This window comes from Canis aureus, chromosome 34, assembly GCF_053574225.1.
Source record: "Canis aureus isolate CA01 chromosome 34, VMU_Caureus_v.1.0, whole genome shotgun sequence".
NCBI classification, from domain to species: domain Eukaryota; kingdom Metazoa; phylum Chordata; class Mammalia; order Carnivora; family Canidae; genus Canis; species Canis aureus.
In genome coordinates, this window is record NC_135644.1 from 6,723,899 (window position 1) to 6,740,119 (window position 16,221).

The 16,221-nt window shown below is 44.8% G+C and overlaps 1 long non-coding RNA gene across 6 annotated transcripts in view; it reads left to right on the forward strand.

Annotated features, from left to right (window-relative positions):
• The first annotated feature begins 10,927 nt into the window (after positions 1–10,927).
• LOC144304739 (uncharacterized) overlaps positions 10,928–16,221 on the forward strand; it is a 152,354-nt gene continuing 147,060 nt past the window's right edge. Inside the window, exons 1-2 of one of the 6 annotated variants that reach the window (XR_013371712.1) lie at positions 10,928–11,103; positions 11,352–11,464. This is a non-coding gene — a long non-coding RNA (uncharacterized LOC144304739). The remainder of the gene's footprint in view (positions 11,104–11,351; positions 11,465–16,221) is intronic. The other 5 variants (XR_013371713.1, XR_013371714.1, XR_013371711.1 and 2 more) reach the window with 5 other exon arrangements.

Below are 16,221 nucleotides of genomic sequence, written 5' to 3' on the forward strand. Positions count from 1 at the left end.
TTGTCAACTAGATTGAAGACGGTTAACTCCTCCAACAGGTAAATGGAAAACCAAAGGCATTCTGAGGTGGCCACGGTAGAAAGAAGGATTCTTAGAACTTAGGGGAGAGCAAAATAGAAAGAAGCTTCAAGAAGAAAGGGGGAAATCCAGATGTGTGAAGAGAGGCCGTGGCTACTGCAGGAGCCCAGTGGCTGCTGGGTGGATGCCCAGCTGGGGCAGGGAGCACTGCAGAAGGAGGACGGACGCCCCGCCTGCCTCTTCCCGCCTTGCAGTCTCTCTGCAGCTCCCTCTATAGGCAGGACCCAGCACAGAGCCAGCTGGCAAAGGGGAGCGCGGGCTCTGCGGGGCCTAGTTCTGGCATCACAAAGCAGGGCAAAAGGGATGTGCGTGGAGATAAAAGACAATACATCAGGAACTACAACAACCCACTTTATCATTGTCATTAGAGAAAGCTGACTCGCTCACCAGTCACTTCGAGAGTTTTTATTTGATGCATGATAGCTTGGATGATAATACCAACAGAAACATAAATCAAGTTTCCTAAATTTACACTAAGTTTTATGTGACACGTAGGATTCAGAAGAGGAGGGGTTTTTGATTAGCTGTGGCTTGTGTCTTACATCATAAGATCAAGGAACGTGAATATGGGAAAATGCTTCAGAGGTCAAGCCCTACACAACAGGCTTCCATTATATGTGGGAATTCTGATTATAGGTCACCATCTAGATTCTTTTTGAATGTTTCTAACAACCAGAGGTTAGTTCACGAGCTGGTAAGTCACGCTCTTATCTAGAAAGTTCTAAATTTTTGGAGTTTCTTCTTACCCTGTGCCAAAATCTGCTGCTTCTTATCTGCCTACCACGGGGCCTCATTCTGTCATACAGAATGTACTAAAAAGGTCCGTGATGACCATTATGACAGCCCTCCAAATATTTAAGGGTTCTGCTTTCTCTTGTCTCTAACTGTGGTCATTAACCATTCCTTTATATGGCAGGTTCTGTACCCCTACGTCACTGGTGTCGTGATCCTATAAACCCGCTATTCCTTAACGTCTCTTTTACAATGCGATGCTCATAAAACCTTTATTAGACATCACAGGGAGGATGCAAAATACAGGGAGTATGTTATTTTTGGGATCTGGACACCGTATCTCCATGAATGCTGCCTTAAGATTTGACTGGCTCTTTCGACAATGACACCGTGTTCTTGCTCGGGTTACCACCTTTTGTCCCCACCCCCACCATTCAAAAAACCTACAGATCTCTTTTTTGAAGCATCAGCGGTTGACCGGATTGTGTTTACGCAGGAAAAAACATGTAACACATCTTGGTCCAAGAATGAACCCGTTTTAGGTACTGAATTAGCCTCCACTTCCCTACGACAACCTCCCCAACTGGGGTGGCAGGAAGAGGTCGTGGGGAAGCTGTCCTTCCCTCCTCCAGGCCTCCTCATAAGCTTTTAATAGTTGCCTTAGAGCTGGGGAAAGCAGAATTTACCTGTGATTACAAAGTCAAAAGTGAAAGTTGGATGTGAGGTTAAATGACTTTTTAATTACTCCTCAGGGAGGGCTCATGACATATTTATTTCCTCTAAATTACCTAATATAATGTGAAACATGCCAGGACAGAAATGATCCTTTACAAAGCAGTATTTTGTAAGGGGTGCTGCTTCCTTTGTTTTGCCTACTCTGGGATCCAGAATCTCGCTGGTGGTTGTTAGTTAAGGTCCAAGAAGCCATGGAAATCCATCTCTAATGACTCCTGGAAGGGTTTTTTCACCTAGCGTTTTTTGAAGGCAGGAAAAGGATTTGCCCGAAAACAGTAATTCGTGCTTTAAACGTACTTTAACATATGTATAATTATCATGTGAATGAAGGAAATATTCATTCTACTACATAAAAACATAAGGGTAAGTGCCTACAACAATACCTGAGCTGCATACTCTTTTTTTTTTTCTTTTTTTTTTTTTTAGGAGAAGCAGGCTCCATGCAAGGAGCCTGATGTGGGATTGATCCCAGGCCTTCGGGATCAGGCCCTGGGCTGAAGTCAGCACTAAACCACTGAGACACCGGGGCTGCCCTGAGCTGCATACTCTTAACCGAGAACTTTCTCTTCTTTCAGATACACCCTTGACCAATTCCTTCATCTTTTTCAGATCTTGGCTGAAACGGCCCCTTTGCCAGGATGCCCGGCTTCAACCACTGTTTACTATTGCGAATTGTCCCTTCCCAGCACCAGCTTCCCTCTCCTGCTCTTTTTCATTTTATAATTTCCTTCCTTCCCTCCCAGACTCTGTCATTTACTTATTTGTGGTTAAACCTTGATGCCCATCTTTTCACCCCTCACCCTCCCAGCCCCGCAGTCTAAGCTCCTTGGGGGCAGATATCTTTGTCTCCTGGTGGGTTTTTGTACTCTGATGTGACCCAATAAATATCTGTTGCATCAGTGATGCTATCTGTGGGTCCCTTCTCGCAAGCTGGCAAGAATGATTCTCTTCCCAGTGATCCAAGGCCTGCAACTTCTCTCGTGAGCACTGGCGCTCTACTCTGACGGGCCGCCCCGGTTGAGGCTCCTGGTGGTGTAGCCCACTCGCAGGCTCTGAAACCTTAACTAAGGTACAGCCTTTGGCTCACTGAAATGGAGGCTTTGCTCGCCTTTGAATTCTCTGCAGATCGCAGCCAGCTGGCTCTGTTGGGCCCGCAGCGCTTTCTGGAAACCAGCTCCAGCCCCAGCCTTCTTCACCATCTCTGGGGAAGGTTACACTTTCTAATTGTCCTGTTGGGTGAGACAAGTCGTTTTTAGACTGGAAGCTGCAATGACACTGAGGTCTGGGAGCACGGGGCTGTGACACTCCGGGGAGGCACTGGAAGGCACCCCCCTTGTGCAAGCGAGTCACCCGGGGAGCAGTTCCTGCCTGGCTTCTCAGCACTCTGCAGAAAGCCTCTGGGTTAGTCAATCTGGGCTATTCTAACAGGCCCCCCACATGCCCCCCTTCCACACCTGGTGGCTTACAAGCCACAGAACTTCGTATGTCACCGCTCTGGAGCGGGAGGGCCAAGAGCAGGGCGCCAGGTGGCCGGCCGCAGGCTTTCACCGTCCTCCCTGCAGAGCGGAGAGGTCAAGCCAGCTTTCTCGGAACCCTGCAAAGGGGGCCAGATCCATCCCTGCGGGCGCCACCCTAACAACCTCATCTAATCCTAATCGCATCCTAAAGGCCCCATTCCTAATACCATCCTCTAGATGGCAAAGATTTCGACGTGCATCCTGGAGGGACACCAATAGTCAGTCCATAATACCTCCTTCCCGATGAGTCACATCGCTGACACCTCCAGCCTTCGGATCTCAACCTAAATGTCAATGTCATAGAAGCTTTCTCGGGCTATTTACGGTGGGTGATTACCCTTTGTGCAAATCCGCCGTGCCCCGGTTGTTTTCTTCACAGGACATATTACAACTCACAACATACATTGTTTACTATCTGTCTCTCCCACTTGACGCTGAGCTGTAACCTCCAGTATGCCTGTCTCCTGTGCCCAGTCCAAGCACAGGACCAGAGCAGCCACCCAGTAAGTGGATTTGAGGACACACGGGCACGTCATCAACTTAGGCCACCTATTCAGTGTATATGATGAGTCGACCTAAATCCGGGCTTATTTAGATGGGGGCCTGTATCTCCTAAAGGCTTCGCACAACATACCCCAGTTATCCTTTTATGCTATTATTTGAAAGCGATGGATACTTTCTTGAGGAGAAGCCCAGAACAGAACTGGGACCGCTTAACGGGCAGCATTCCCAACTCTTCTTGCTTAATATCATCTTTACTGTCTTTTGTGAAAATGTGGTGATAAGGAGGCATCATCGCACACCTATGGGATATCTATTGTACGTAATTTGCCATATAGAGAGAAACTGGATTTTGCAATTTACGTAATTGAGGTAGTAAATGGGAACACATTCACTGCAAAAGCCTCTTAGCCCATACTAGAAGAGTCCATAAGTTCAACATAATCTTTAAAAAAATAAATACGGCGTCCTGCAACCTGTACTGGAAGGAACATATTTCATAATTTAGATTTGTTAAAAAAAATTAGTGATGATGAACTGCGCTAAGTCTCTGCATGCCTTATCTCATTTAACCTCATTTCTGTGAATTCAGTTTATCATTTTTTTTCAGTTTACAGATAAGAGGACTGAGGTTGGATGGTTCAATAGCTTCCCCAAGGTCATACAATAAGAAAGCTTCGGTTTTGCCAAAGAACCATTGGTCTTAACCGCTTTGCTCTATTCCTCCAGAACTTGGTGCTTAGGGAAGGAAGAATTTTTAGTAGCGACAGCACAAAAACAGCACTAAATGAAATAGGAAAGAAGACTGATATTTTCCCTTTTTGGGCAGTTGTCTAAAATGAAGTTTACGGATCCCAAATAAAGAAGAAGGCAGTAAACTGATTTTTCGTATAATTTGAGAATCGTGCCCATGTTTCCTTATAGGCTTTTGAGTCAGGATCGGGATGGAGGGAGCAACGCAGAATCATCGTTGTGAGTCTGTGTTCATTGCCTTCCCCAATATTGTGCATCTGCCACCTTGCGCTCCTGTCAAGTCAAGGTTATAGAACCTCTACTCTGTAGTCCAAGAACCATGCAGAAAACACCCATAAGTACTCTGTTTTCATGGGACTAATTCATTTTTATAGCAGTTCCCCTGAGGCCCTCAACAGAGAACTAACACCGAAGATGGGATTTCCAAGGTAATTATATCTGACAGACAGCCAAAAATGTGAGACAGACATTGAAAAATTATAATAACTTCAAATCCAGAATTAATACTCCAGCAATTCCTACTGTGATTAGTTTAGTTTGACACTTTCCGAGGTACAAATTGAAGCTATCGAAGTGATTTGTGTTTCAGTTCAGTTTGCGAATGTTTATTTTTCCTTAGAAAGTTTCTAAGCGTTGACTTGATTGACAGCCAGTGGATGTTTATATAAGAGGAGAGGAGACCATGAGACAAATTACAGTTTTGTGTCTTTCTGTTTTACAGAACAAACACTGTTAACTGAACTAGGTTCTGATGGAACCAATTTTTGGTTGCGTGGCCAAATTTTGGTCAAATGGATTCCTTCTGTGTGGCAGTCCACGTGACTCTAATGCCTGTGAGCTCTTAAGAGACCAAAGAGAATCAGTTGCTTGGGCTGACACTAAGATCTAAATAATTTTGATTTCCAACCATTCTGCTTCTACATAGGCAGCCTTTGGAAAAGTGCTCACCAAATGGTTAAACAATAAGGCCCAAGTCACCTGAGCTGGGATGGTGTCGGGGAGGCAAACCTGCAAGTCTAAAAGAAGGATCCCAAAGGGTGAATTTGTTATTTTATATCAAGCCTTGGAAGCTGTTCTGTTCTCATCCTGCCAAAAGTCAGGATGAGATATAAAACTCCTCCAGCTGCTACTTTAAAACTTAGGGGTGTGTGTGTGGAGGGGGGGGGATTGTACAAAACGGTAAACAGAGAGGGGTCATTCCCCTGAAAGTTGGTCAAGGCTTCAAATGAAATGAATGAGGAGAGTGTACTTTTTTTTTTTTTTTCTTTACTTTTCAGAGGGCAGAGCTTTGCTTATGAAAACAACCTCAGATAAATCACCACCGTTTTGGTCTTTCTAGAACACTGATAAAGAATCTGTAGAGCAGACGTAGACAGAGAATTTGACAATTTCTGCATCTGCTATCAGAAGCCCCGACGACAGAGTTGATCTTGTTGAAGGAGGCAGGAGTGGGATTCAGACCTTCAGCAGGCAGGGAGCCTGCCGCAGCCCCGGGCATCTCCCTGGTGGCCAAGGGCTTTGCTACATCCTCACGAGGAGGCGTTGCTTAGTCAATTCGTACCAGAACCATCCTTCTGAGGTTTTTAAAGTGTATTGCATTACGGTTTCCTCTCAGGTAGATGGTACATAGTTCTTAATGCAAGGCATCACTTTATTCATTTCCAGTGAACAGTGTGGGTGTCTTTTCATAGAGTCCACAGTTCTAAGTTAGAGAGTAGAGGGTCATCTGTAACCATGCCTACAGAAGCTCGAGTATGCTGGTATTCACAAAACCTGGAGCAGTTAACGGATTGTTAATAATACCGGGTACTGGTAGTTAAAGGGTTGTTAATAGTTAATGGATTATTACTAATACTGGGTACTGGTAGAGATAAATACTTGAGTGGGATGGGCCTCTGAATGGTATTCGGTGTGAGCACGCGAGACAACTTGCTGAACCCCCGCGGAATGGTGTGGAAATAAGGTCCATCCCTGTCTGAGCGCCACAACCTACACAGGTGACTATTGTGCTCTGCGACGCTCTGCAAAAGGTAAACTGAGCTGCCAGTTGTGTTGCTAGACCACCTGCCACTTCCTAGATAAGGACACCTGAGCCCCCTCCTACCGACAATACAGCATTCACCCGGTGCCAACGTGGGTGTGCATTTTCCTACGTGACACGAGTCCGATTCTGCAAGCGATGGGCCACGGTGACGCGTGTATTTCTCAGCATCTCTTGGAGGGAGACAGTTTTCTCCACTTTGTGGTTTGGAGCGTGGCATTTGCAGAAGCGTCTGCGTAGCACATGGAGCGGATACGCAAAAGCAGTGGAACGGTTGTGTACTGATTGCACACTGAGCTAGCCACGTGCGAGACACGCGCACCTTGGCTTCACGGTAAGAGCAGCTTCCGTAGCGTGGACTTGTGCGAAGGCGTCGCTGACTGCATTTGGTCAATGGGGTCAGTCGAGAGCTCCCCCCACCCAGACCTCAGCAATTCCTCACGGCGGATGGTGCTTTAGGTACCAGGGCTGTCAGGGTGCAAAAGATGAGCTTCGGCTGCAGTTGATGTGGCACTTCCAAGCAGCACCGATCAATCGAGAAACGAATTACTCATGCTTTGTGACCAAAATAAAGTAACAATGATAAACTCATCACAGAACTGTCTAGCAATGGGAGAAAATGTGACAAGGGCCAAATATTGGCAACAGATGATAGAGACGGACAAAACTATGACTAGGGAGGAAGGAAATTTGACTTTTACACGAAATATTGTTAACCCCGGGGCTCTTCTGAAGTTAGGCACGTTGGATGTTTTGGGCCATTTACCATCAAACTCATGTTAAATACGTTTACCTCTACTATTTAATTGTTTGGAGCGGCCTATCTAGCACCAGGTGATAGAGTTAATTGGATAAATACTTTTTAACGGCCCTTTGATTCTAAGATGGCTCAAAAGCATGCACGGCTTTTTATCTAAAACTCTTTGTAAATAGCATTTTGCTAAAAATCAAAATCCACCAGGTGATCAGAACGCTTAAAGGAGTTCTAAAGGTTCTGGAATGAGCCGGCAGCTAAATATTCAGGACAAGGCCTTGCTGTGTGGGAGGATCGCGCACACATACACACCTTTCTTACTGTTGGGGATGCCCATGCATAGAGAGTGTTGGGAGATGAAAAACAAAGAAACTGAGATTCCCCCCAAGGAACATGCCGGTTCATCCACTTAGAATTAGCTGATTTCATCAAAGCAAATATCCCGCGTGCACGCAGGTAGCTACAAAGTTATAGCGGACTTTCAGCTCTCTTCGTGCTGAAGGCAAGCTCCGGCTGGGCCCACAGCCCGCTGCTGTGCGTCCTAGTGACCCGGACCTACTGTGCGCTTCCTTCCTGCCGATCCGGGGCAGGCTGAGCGGGAGCTTTCCTTCTTCACTACTCGCCCCATACCTTCCCCAGGTGCCCCGGCAGTGCCCAGTGCAAGGGGGGGCTCTCCCGTCCTGCGGCCTTCCTGCGAGGCTGCAGCAGCGCCAGTTTTCTCCCAACAGGCAGTCCCCAGTGTCCAGACCCTGTGCCTCCAGAGCAGGTGGGTGAGGTAGAGGCCCCCTGGCCCCCTGGCCCCCTTCCCGGTGGCCTAGGGAAGGAAGGCCAGGTGCTGGCCAATCCGTAAACAGGTGCTAAGCCAAAATGAGCATCTCCCAGAAACCACAGGTCAGTGGGTGGCATTCACTCGGCTGCAGACCTTGGGGCTTCCCCCTTTCTGCTCTCTTCTCTATAAACCCGCAAGACGCACCCGGGAGCCTCGGGGATGGACTGTCCCCCACCCCAGGAGCCCATCCAGGTGAAGGGAGTTGGTGGGAGCAACAGCCGAGGGGGGAGGCCGGGGGCACCAGGGAAGGCTCGAGCTGCGGAGGCTCAGGGCCCGCTCCCCGCCGCCCCTGTGTCCCTACCTGTCCACCCTCTGACTTGGCGGGCGGCAGGTGCACATGAGGCCGTGGGCAGGCGGGGGGCAGTTCCCAAGGGAAACTGTGCTCCCCCAGGATTAGCCCGCAGAAGCACGGGCCCCAGAACGCTCGGAGCGCCTCGGAGCCCACCAACACTGCGCTGCGTCGCTGAAAGCTTCTACGATGTCAAAAGGGCTTGTAGCTGTTGTCCCAAAAGATGTGAAAAGGATTTTATTTTTTTAAAAAGATTTTATTTACTTATTTATGAGAGAGAGACAGAGGCAGACACAGGCAGAGGGAGAAGCAGGCTCCCTGCGGGGAGCTGGACACAGGACTCCATCCCGGGTCTCCAGGGTCACGCCCTGGGCTGAAGGCAGCACTAAACCGCTGAGCCACCAGGACTGCCGGAAAAGGATTTTAAATTGCCCCAAATTGGGACGCCTGGGTGGCTCAGTGGTTGAGCGTCTGCCTTTGGCTCAGGGCGTGACCCCGGAGTCCTGGGTTTGAGTCCTGCATCAGGCTCCCTGCATGGAGCCTGCTTCTCCCTCTGCCTGTGTCTCTGCCTCTCTCTGTGTGTCTCTCATGAGTAAATAAATAAAATCTTTAAAAAATAAATAAATGTCCCCAAATCGACGTCTAACACTTTGCAACTTGCTCCATTAACGAGAGAAGGACGTCCGCAGGTGCGCAGGTGCCCCCCAAACCCACCCGCAGCGGGGGTCAGGAGCCACACGCTGATTTTTAGCTGCTGGCCCTGCTGGCCGATGGCTTAGAGCCCCCCTCGAGGAATCTCCTTCCTTCAGAGGAAGCCACCTCACTTAAATGTCATGGGAATCACCCCCTCTCCGGGCTTGGGCCTCATCTGGTGACTGGCCAAGGGCGTCCAAAGCTCCCCTACTCACTCGGGACCCCTCGAAGAGCCACCCCAACCCGGGGCTCTCTGGGCCTCACTCCCCTTGGCCTGTCCCGCTCCTCTTCCTCCCTCAGGGTGTCGTTCCCACCAACGTCCCCCCGTCTTCCCCACAATTCTTCCTCTCACTGGGAATCCAACCTAAAATAGAGAAAACCAATATATTCCTTCTGTCACCTTAGGGCTCCCTCTCCTGATGCCTAATACGCCTCCTTCCTACGTGGTACGATAATGCTCTTGGCATTTACACAATTTTAATTCTTATTCAAACACTACCGTATACCTATGGCTTAAAAAGTTTTTTTTTTAACCTTAAAAAGTTAAATAGGACTGCGGTGTTCACGGTGGAGCCAGCAGGGCCCGTCCTATCCCTTGGTGACAGCGCACCCGGCTCTTCGTGGACTCGAAGACTGTGGGCAGCAGGTCCTGACCCCCCTACTCTAAGGGATTAAGGTCCTCCTCACTCCCTGATAACCACACCCTCATCGGCCAATTTGAAAAATGAACAGTCTTCGTGAGTTGATCACTAGTCTACACCGTTGCCATCAGAATCTCTACCGCACAGCTGCAGGGTGGGTTCTAGTTTCTTCCTTTCCTCTCTTAAACAACCTCTTTTGCCCCCTCCCCCCGAAGGTTAGTAATTTCCTTTTATAGCTGAACATTTGGTCGGGGGGTGGGGGTAAAAAGATAAAATTTGGTCTGTTTCGCTTCCTTGTACCCATGGCTCGTTCATCCCCGAACTGTATGGGAAAGGTCTCCTCCCTGGTAAAGCAGATCGGTTCCTCTTCGGCCCTGGAGTTGTGCCCGGGGCCTGGGTGCACTCGTGTCGGGTGCTCTCTAGCTTTCTCCCTCCATCTAGGCCTCCTCTCCAGGCCTGGGGCATCGCTGGCACCCCGGCTCTTCTCCTCACCTTGGCCTGGGATTTTTCTCAGATCACAGGCCTACCTCCTCCCCGGCTTACCCAGTTAAGTTTGCGGGAGTATATTCTCCAGAACTCTCCCCAGAATGGGTAGATCTCTGCAAAAAATTGTGGAAGCTGTGAATGAAATTATTTTTGTTCCCCTCTCACGCTTGCTTGATAGTGTCCTTGGGTACCTACTTCTAGGTTGGAGATAATATTTTTAGTCAGAATTTTGAAGGCTTGTCTCCATTACTGTTTTTGAGAATTTATGATGTCATTTGACTCTTCGTTCTTCGGGTGCAGCCTGTTGCTTTTTGGTTTGTGTGCTTCTTCTCACTCACATGAAGAGATTTTTCTGAAGATGTTCTCTTTATTCCTGGTGTTCAAAATTTAATAATGAGGGAGCTTGTTGGGAGGCCAGTTTTTACTCATTGGACTGGGAGCTCCCTGGTCTCTTCTAATTTGAAAACTCGTGTACTTCAATTCTGAGAAAATTTCTGGTGTTATTTTATCCATCATTTTCTCGCCTCTTATTCCTCAGTTCTTTCATTTTGCAATTCCTATTAGACATCTTGCATCTCCTGAAACGATTCTCTTTACTGACCTTTTTTTCCCCCCCGTGAATATTTTCCTCGTCTTTGTGAACTGTCAGTTTTTGTTTGTTTTGCTTGACAAGAGATTTACCCAACTTTATCTCCCAAACTTCATAAGCTCTGTTTTCACATTTTTAATTTATAGGAGTTCTTTATTCTCTGAATGCTACCTCACTTTCTTTCAAAGCAGCAATCTGTCCTCGTTTCATGAGTGCCACGTCTCTTATCTCTCAAAGGAGATTACAGTTGCTTGAAAGTATCTTCTGTTTCATGATATGGTCTTTGTTTTCTCCCGTTTTCTTTTCTTCTTTCTTTGTTTTGCTCTGGTCTTGCAAGTTAGATCCCCTCTACTTACATCTCCTGATCTTTCGCCATCCATCCATTCATATTTAAAAGTGAGACCCTAGAAGGCAAACTGGAACTTCCGTGTGCCTTAGGGACCTTGCCAAGTGGTGAAACCCACTGTGAGTGACTGGGCATAGCAGACCATTTCTCTGGCAACCCCCACTGCCAGAATTGATGGGTATTTTCTTCTGGGCTTGTCAGCTTCTTCAGAGGGGGAACTTTCTACCTCCTGCCTTGGGACAGGGGGGTGGACGGTATAAGGTAGGCAATAAGAGTTCTGGGAGCTGAGGTGAAAGGGACAGAGTATCTTCCAGTGAGCAGAAAAGATTTCATTCCTCCCTTCATTGGTCCTGTTGTCTCCCCGTAGGGCCTCATGGGTTCCAGATCACCAGAGAGTAACCACCTGGCTGGAAGAGAGACTGCAAGGGCCTCTTAATCAATCCAGTTGTCTTCAGCCCCGACTTACACACCTGATGCCAGGTGAGAGGTGCTATCTCTTCCAGGATTTTTGTGAAATTCTGAGGTGCTCCTCAGTTTATCTCCAAATGACCCTCCCACTGCCCCCAGCATCCACTTCTCCTACCCATCCTAGCCCTCAGCAGATAGAGAAGGTTGAAACCTTAGCCAGTTACCAATTTTCCACCTACTTTCCATTTTTCTCAATTTTGTTGAATTATACTGTTGCCTGTTCTTTCTCATTCCCTTTGTCCTTGTGCATTTGTGTATTTTTACTGTTGCCCGAGTGGCCGCTCAGGAGGAAGCAGTGAAACACGGCCGTGTTCAATCTGGCTAACTGGAAGTTCATAATTACTTAATTCCATCTTCCCTGCTTCACCTCTATCTGGTTGACTCTTGATTTCGAGGAATACAGCAATGACAAGTACATCAAGGGGCTCAATACATTTTTTGTTAAATAGAGTAAGGGATGCAAATTTGTTTTGATGTCTGTACAGATTCAATTTGACAAAAATTCTCCTTAAAGTATAAATTTATTTGGTAATCTCAGGAAGGGAATTTCTAGAAGTTTAACAAGGTCAAGCTACCAGAGAACAGTAGGATTCTAGGGGTGTGATGGTGTATGATTAGCTAAAGCTCAGCTCTTTGATGATCAATTTTAAAAGAGATAGTGAAATTTGTTATATTGGAACAGAACAAACATTTCATATTTTGTCCTTAACTTTAACAGAAGCGATTTCATATCTTGAAGAGAATTCCCAGATGTTACTAATGTCTTCGTAGATGATTAAGCAATTACTTCAACTGTCTATGATAGACTCAGGAAAATTACTGATTGAAGAAAGAAACATTATATTGTGGAGTTTTATTTTCATAATGGTATTTTTCTTCAATTTGATCAGTTTTTGGCAGAGTGTTTTCATATCATAATGTTAGAGAGGAAAGGCCTTGTATATCGTGTGAACAGAGGTCTTGGTCCTTGAATTCCCCAAGAGATGATATATGTGGGGATCTGTGCTCAGAAGGGGCAGATTAGAGGAAACTGGCCCCTACGTTGTTTTGGGATTGGATATTATTGGGTCTCTCTGGAAGGAGCTGTGACCTACAGTGGGGTGGTCTCTAATGGAGGCTGTTTCCAATCATTTGGGAAAGTCCTCCCAACAGGTTGGGAGGGGGAGTATTTGACCCTACAAGGTTAGTACCAAACAGTCATGGTAGCCTTTCTCCATAAGAGGGGAGGGTGGCAAAAGCATTATAAAGAGTCTAGGGGTTACCCTGGGGCAGAGGTGGAAGAGAAGAGGGCTTGTTAGGCATCTGTGGCTCTTGATCTGTCAGGCCAAGGTCTTAGGAGCAATAAGGTCAGGATGTTGAGCTTCTGGACATATAATGTGTAGTTTCTTGTTTTTTGTTTTTGTTTTTTCTAAATCACTGTCCTTGTCTCCAGCTCCTGTCTCTCCCATTTCTCTTCAAGGACTTGGGACTCTGCCTCAGGGCTTTCCTTCTACTGCTCATGTCTAGCTTCCACATAACGATAATATTCTCATAGATGATTACAATTGTAATGTTTTTTTTTCAGTAATTAGCCACTAAAAAACTGCACAAGAAAACTGAATATGGTCTTGCACGATAAATAGGAAATGGCATTTTAAAAGCTATAAGTTGTACTACTTTTTTGTAAAATATATACAGTCTATTTTTAAGGGGATGGGTTTTGAAATGACATATATAGATAATTCATCAGGGTAAAAATTCAGTTACTATCATGATAACTTTCATATGTGTGTATATCTTCAAAAATCTAAAATTGTATTGCTACAAAGTTAGCCTACCAAATGCCATACTATGCCGTGCGGCATATGGCCTGGCATACAGCAATAATCACCAAAATTTGTGTTAGTGCCTTCAGAAAAAATAAGAAATTGTCCCTGTAGTGGAGCAATGTTAGCAAATAGAAATGAAGTCTTAACTTTTGCTTCCATTTAAGTTCATTTCTTAAGGTTTAGAATATGACCTGAATAAGCAGTTTAGTATGTACATATATGTGTGTGTCTAAGTCTACAAATTTTCCCCACTATACACAATTAAAATTATTATTAGACAGCTTTGTTTTGACAACTGAATTTGACAAGTTAACCTCACTTAATAATCCTTTTGTGCAGATTTAAACTTTTCTCTTTTTCATTATTATGGAACATTAATTTGTCTTATTATTGGACTTTTTTTTAATTCTATTTATTCTTAGGAGGCACTTAATAAAAAATGGAAATATTTATGTTTTTAAAATTTATTTTTAGTTATTTCAACTCTTATACAAACCATATAAATTTTGAATACTGGAATAGAGCCTGGTGCAAATGATCATGCTGAAAATCAATAGGTCACCGCACAAAATTAACTTTGTTATATTCATAATTACTTACATTTCACACATGCTCGTTTGACAATACAACATCTTAGACACATAATATTCTTATTCTGTGATTTACTTTTTCCTTAGAAATGGTATGAGAACCAGATGTAGAGAATTATGTATTACACAAAGTTCCTGAGTTACATATTGACACACAGGAAGGGCTCTATCGTTAGAACCTAACATGCAACCCTGCCCTAAGTTTTAGAGGGAGAATGGAATCCACGAAAAACCTTGAATTGGAATGTCAATGACTTTTTCCTAAAATGAAGAATTGCTACCTTTTTTGGCAAATGACGCTCAGGGGCACCTCATCATTGTACAGGCTACTTTGCTTTGCACTGTCTCTGAATACCTTCTACTTGCTACTTCCCACTATACCCTCATTTTAAAATTAGCTATCTCTGGTATAAGAGATTTCCACATAATTTGCCTCAGAAGGTTTGTTTAGCCAACAAATATTTATTTGGCATGAGTTGTGCATTGGATACTGTTTTAGGTCCTGGAAATGTAGCAACAATCAAAACAGACAAAAATCCATGCCCTTAAAAATTTTCATTACATTCTAGTTTACATTCTAGTGGGGAAAGAATATATTAAACAGGATAAATAAGAAACCTATATAGCAAGGCCACCCAAAGTAAATACTAAAGAGGAAACAAGTAGGGAGGGAAGATGGATGGTTTCTAGAGCTGGAAGTAGCTGTTGAATTTTGGATAGGGTGACTAGGAAAGGAGTAGCTGTGGGAGGGGGCTGTGTGATTATTTGGAGAAAGAGCATTTTAGAATAGGTGGACAAGAAGTAAAAATATCCTGAGGCAGGAGAGTTCTGGTATCTATAGGAGGAGTCCAGGGCAGCTGGAAAGAAGGACTCCCTAGGCAGGAGTCAGCGATGAAGCCCAAGAGACCAGGAATTGGCGCGGGGAGTCAGTGGGGTGGGCGAGTGTGGGGGTGTGTGTGGTGCTGATCACGTAGATTTAAATCCAAGGAAGACTTAGGCTGTGAGTGAAATGGGAAGCCACTGCAAGGTTTCCAGCAGAGGAGAGATGTGATCTCACAGGTATTAACAGGATTCTGGTGGCTGCTGGATTGATGGTAGTATTAAAAGGAGCAAGAGCCGAAGCAGAAACCAGATAGGAGGCTAATGCAATCAAGCATAGGGAAACCAGTGACTTGAACTTGGGTGATATCAGTAGAGATTGTGGGCAGTGGTTAGATTTTGAAGGTAGAGCCCAGAGGATTTACTAATAAATGGCTGTTGGCGTGTGACAAAAATGGAGAAGTAAAGATTGATGCCTAGTTTTGGCTTGAGCAACTGGAAACATTGTCGAGTTTCCATTAACTCAGCCATAAGGACCCCTAGTGGAGTAGGCTTAGTGGGGTATGAAGGGAGACTGATTTATTCAAAGGAAAAGGCGGAGTGGGCAGTTGACTATACAAGTCTGGAATTCAGAAGAGAGACATGAGCATATAATTTCAGAGTTATCAGCATGTGGATGGTATCCAAAGCTGTGAGACTGATGATCCATTTCATGCAAATGTGACAGCTTTCTGCCATTGCTAGGGAGGTTTATCATATTAGATTTTAAGAGTAATGCTATTTTTAAGGTAATGCTTTTTTAGAATAATGCTAAAATCTCTGCATTTTATGGGACTCAGTAAATTTCTGCAAGCTTAGAAGAGTAGCTGGTCATAGTGTTTGTTGCACAAAACACAGCATAATGCTTATGCTAAAATGTTAAATAAAAAGGAACCTGCAAAATTATAAGCATTACATAACTATGATAGTGTAAAATATACTCAGACAAAAGTGTGAAGAAAGTATGACACTTTAAATATCAATTGTCTTGAGTATTATTGGGAATATGTATGAAAATTTCCAACTTCCCCAAATTTTATTTATTCTCCAAATTTTCCAAACAAGTATGAACTATTTTTCAAATGGGAAAAGAAGATAAAATTTATCTTCCATGGCTACACAAATAACATTTCTTCCTGTGTGATTAGTTAATGTTTGGATAAGAGTAGGACCCGGAGTGAGTAATTGCCCTGTATTTCAACATTTATGATTATATATAGTATGATATAAAAATACAGAAAATGAAGATGAAGCACATTCACCAATCTCACCTGGATAGAATGTTAAAAAATACTGGGTTTACTGACAATTTATCGACATCCAAGACCAAGTTTTCTAGAAAAGCCAAGGAGAAAACAGGCTCCGTAACTAGCCTAGTCTACGAATCTCTCTATATTCAGGCTGCGCTTTATTTCCAAATCAAATTGATGTAATTTCCAGCTCCTGTTTTGGTCTCTGATCTCCTTCTCCAGCACACAGGGTCCCTTTGGGATTTCTTTTTTAACACAAACTT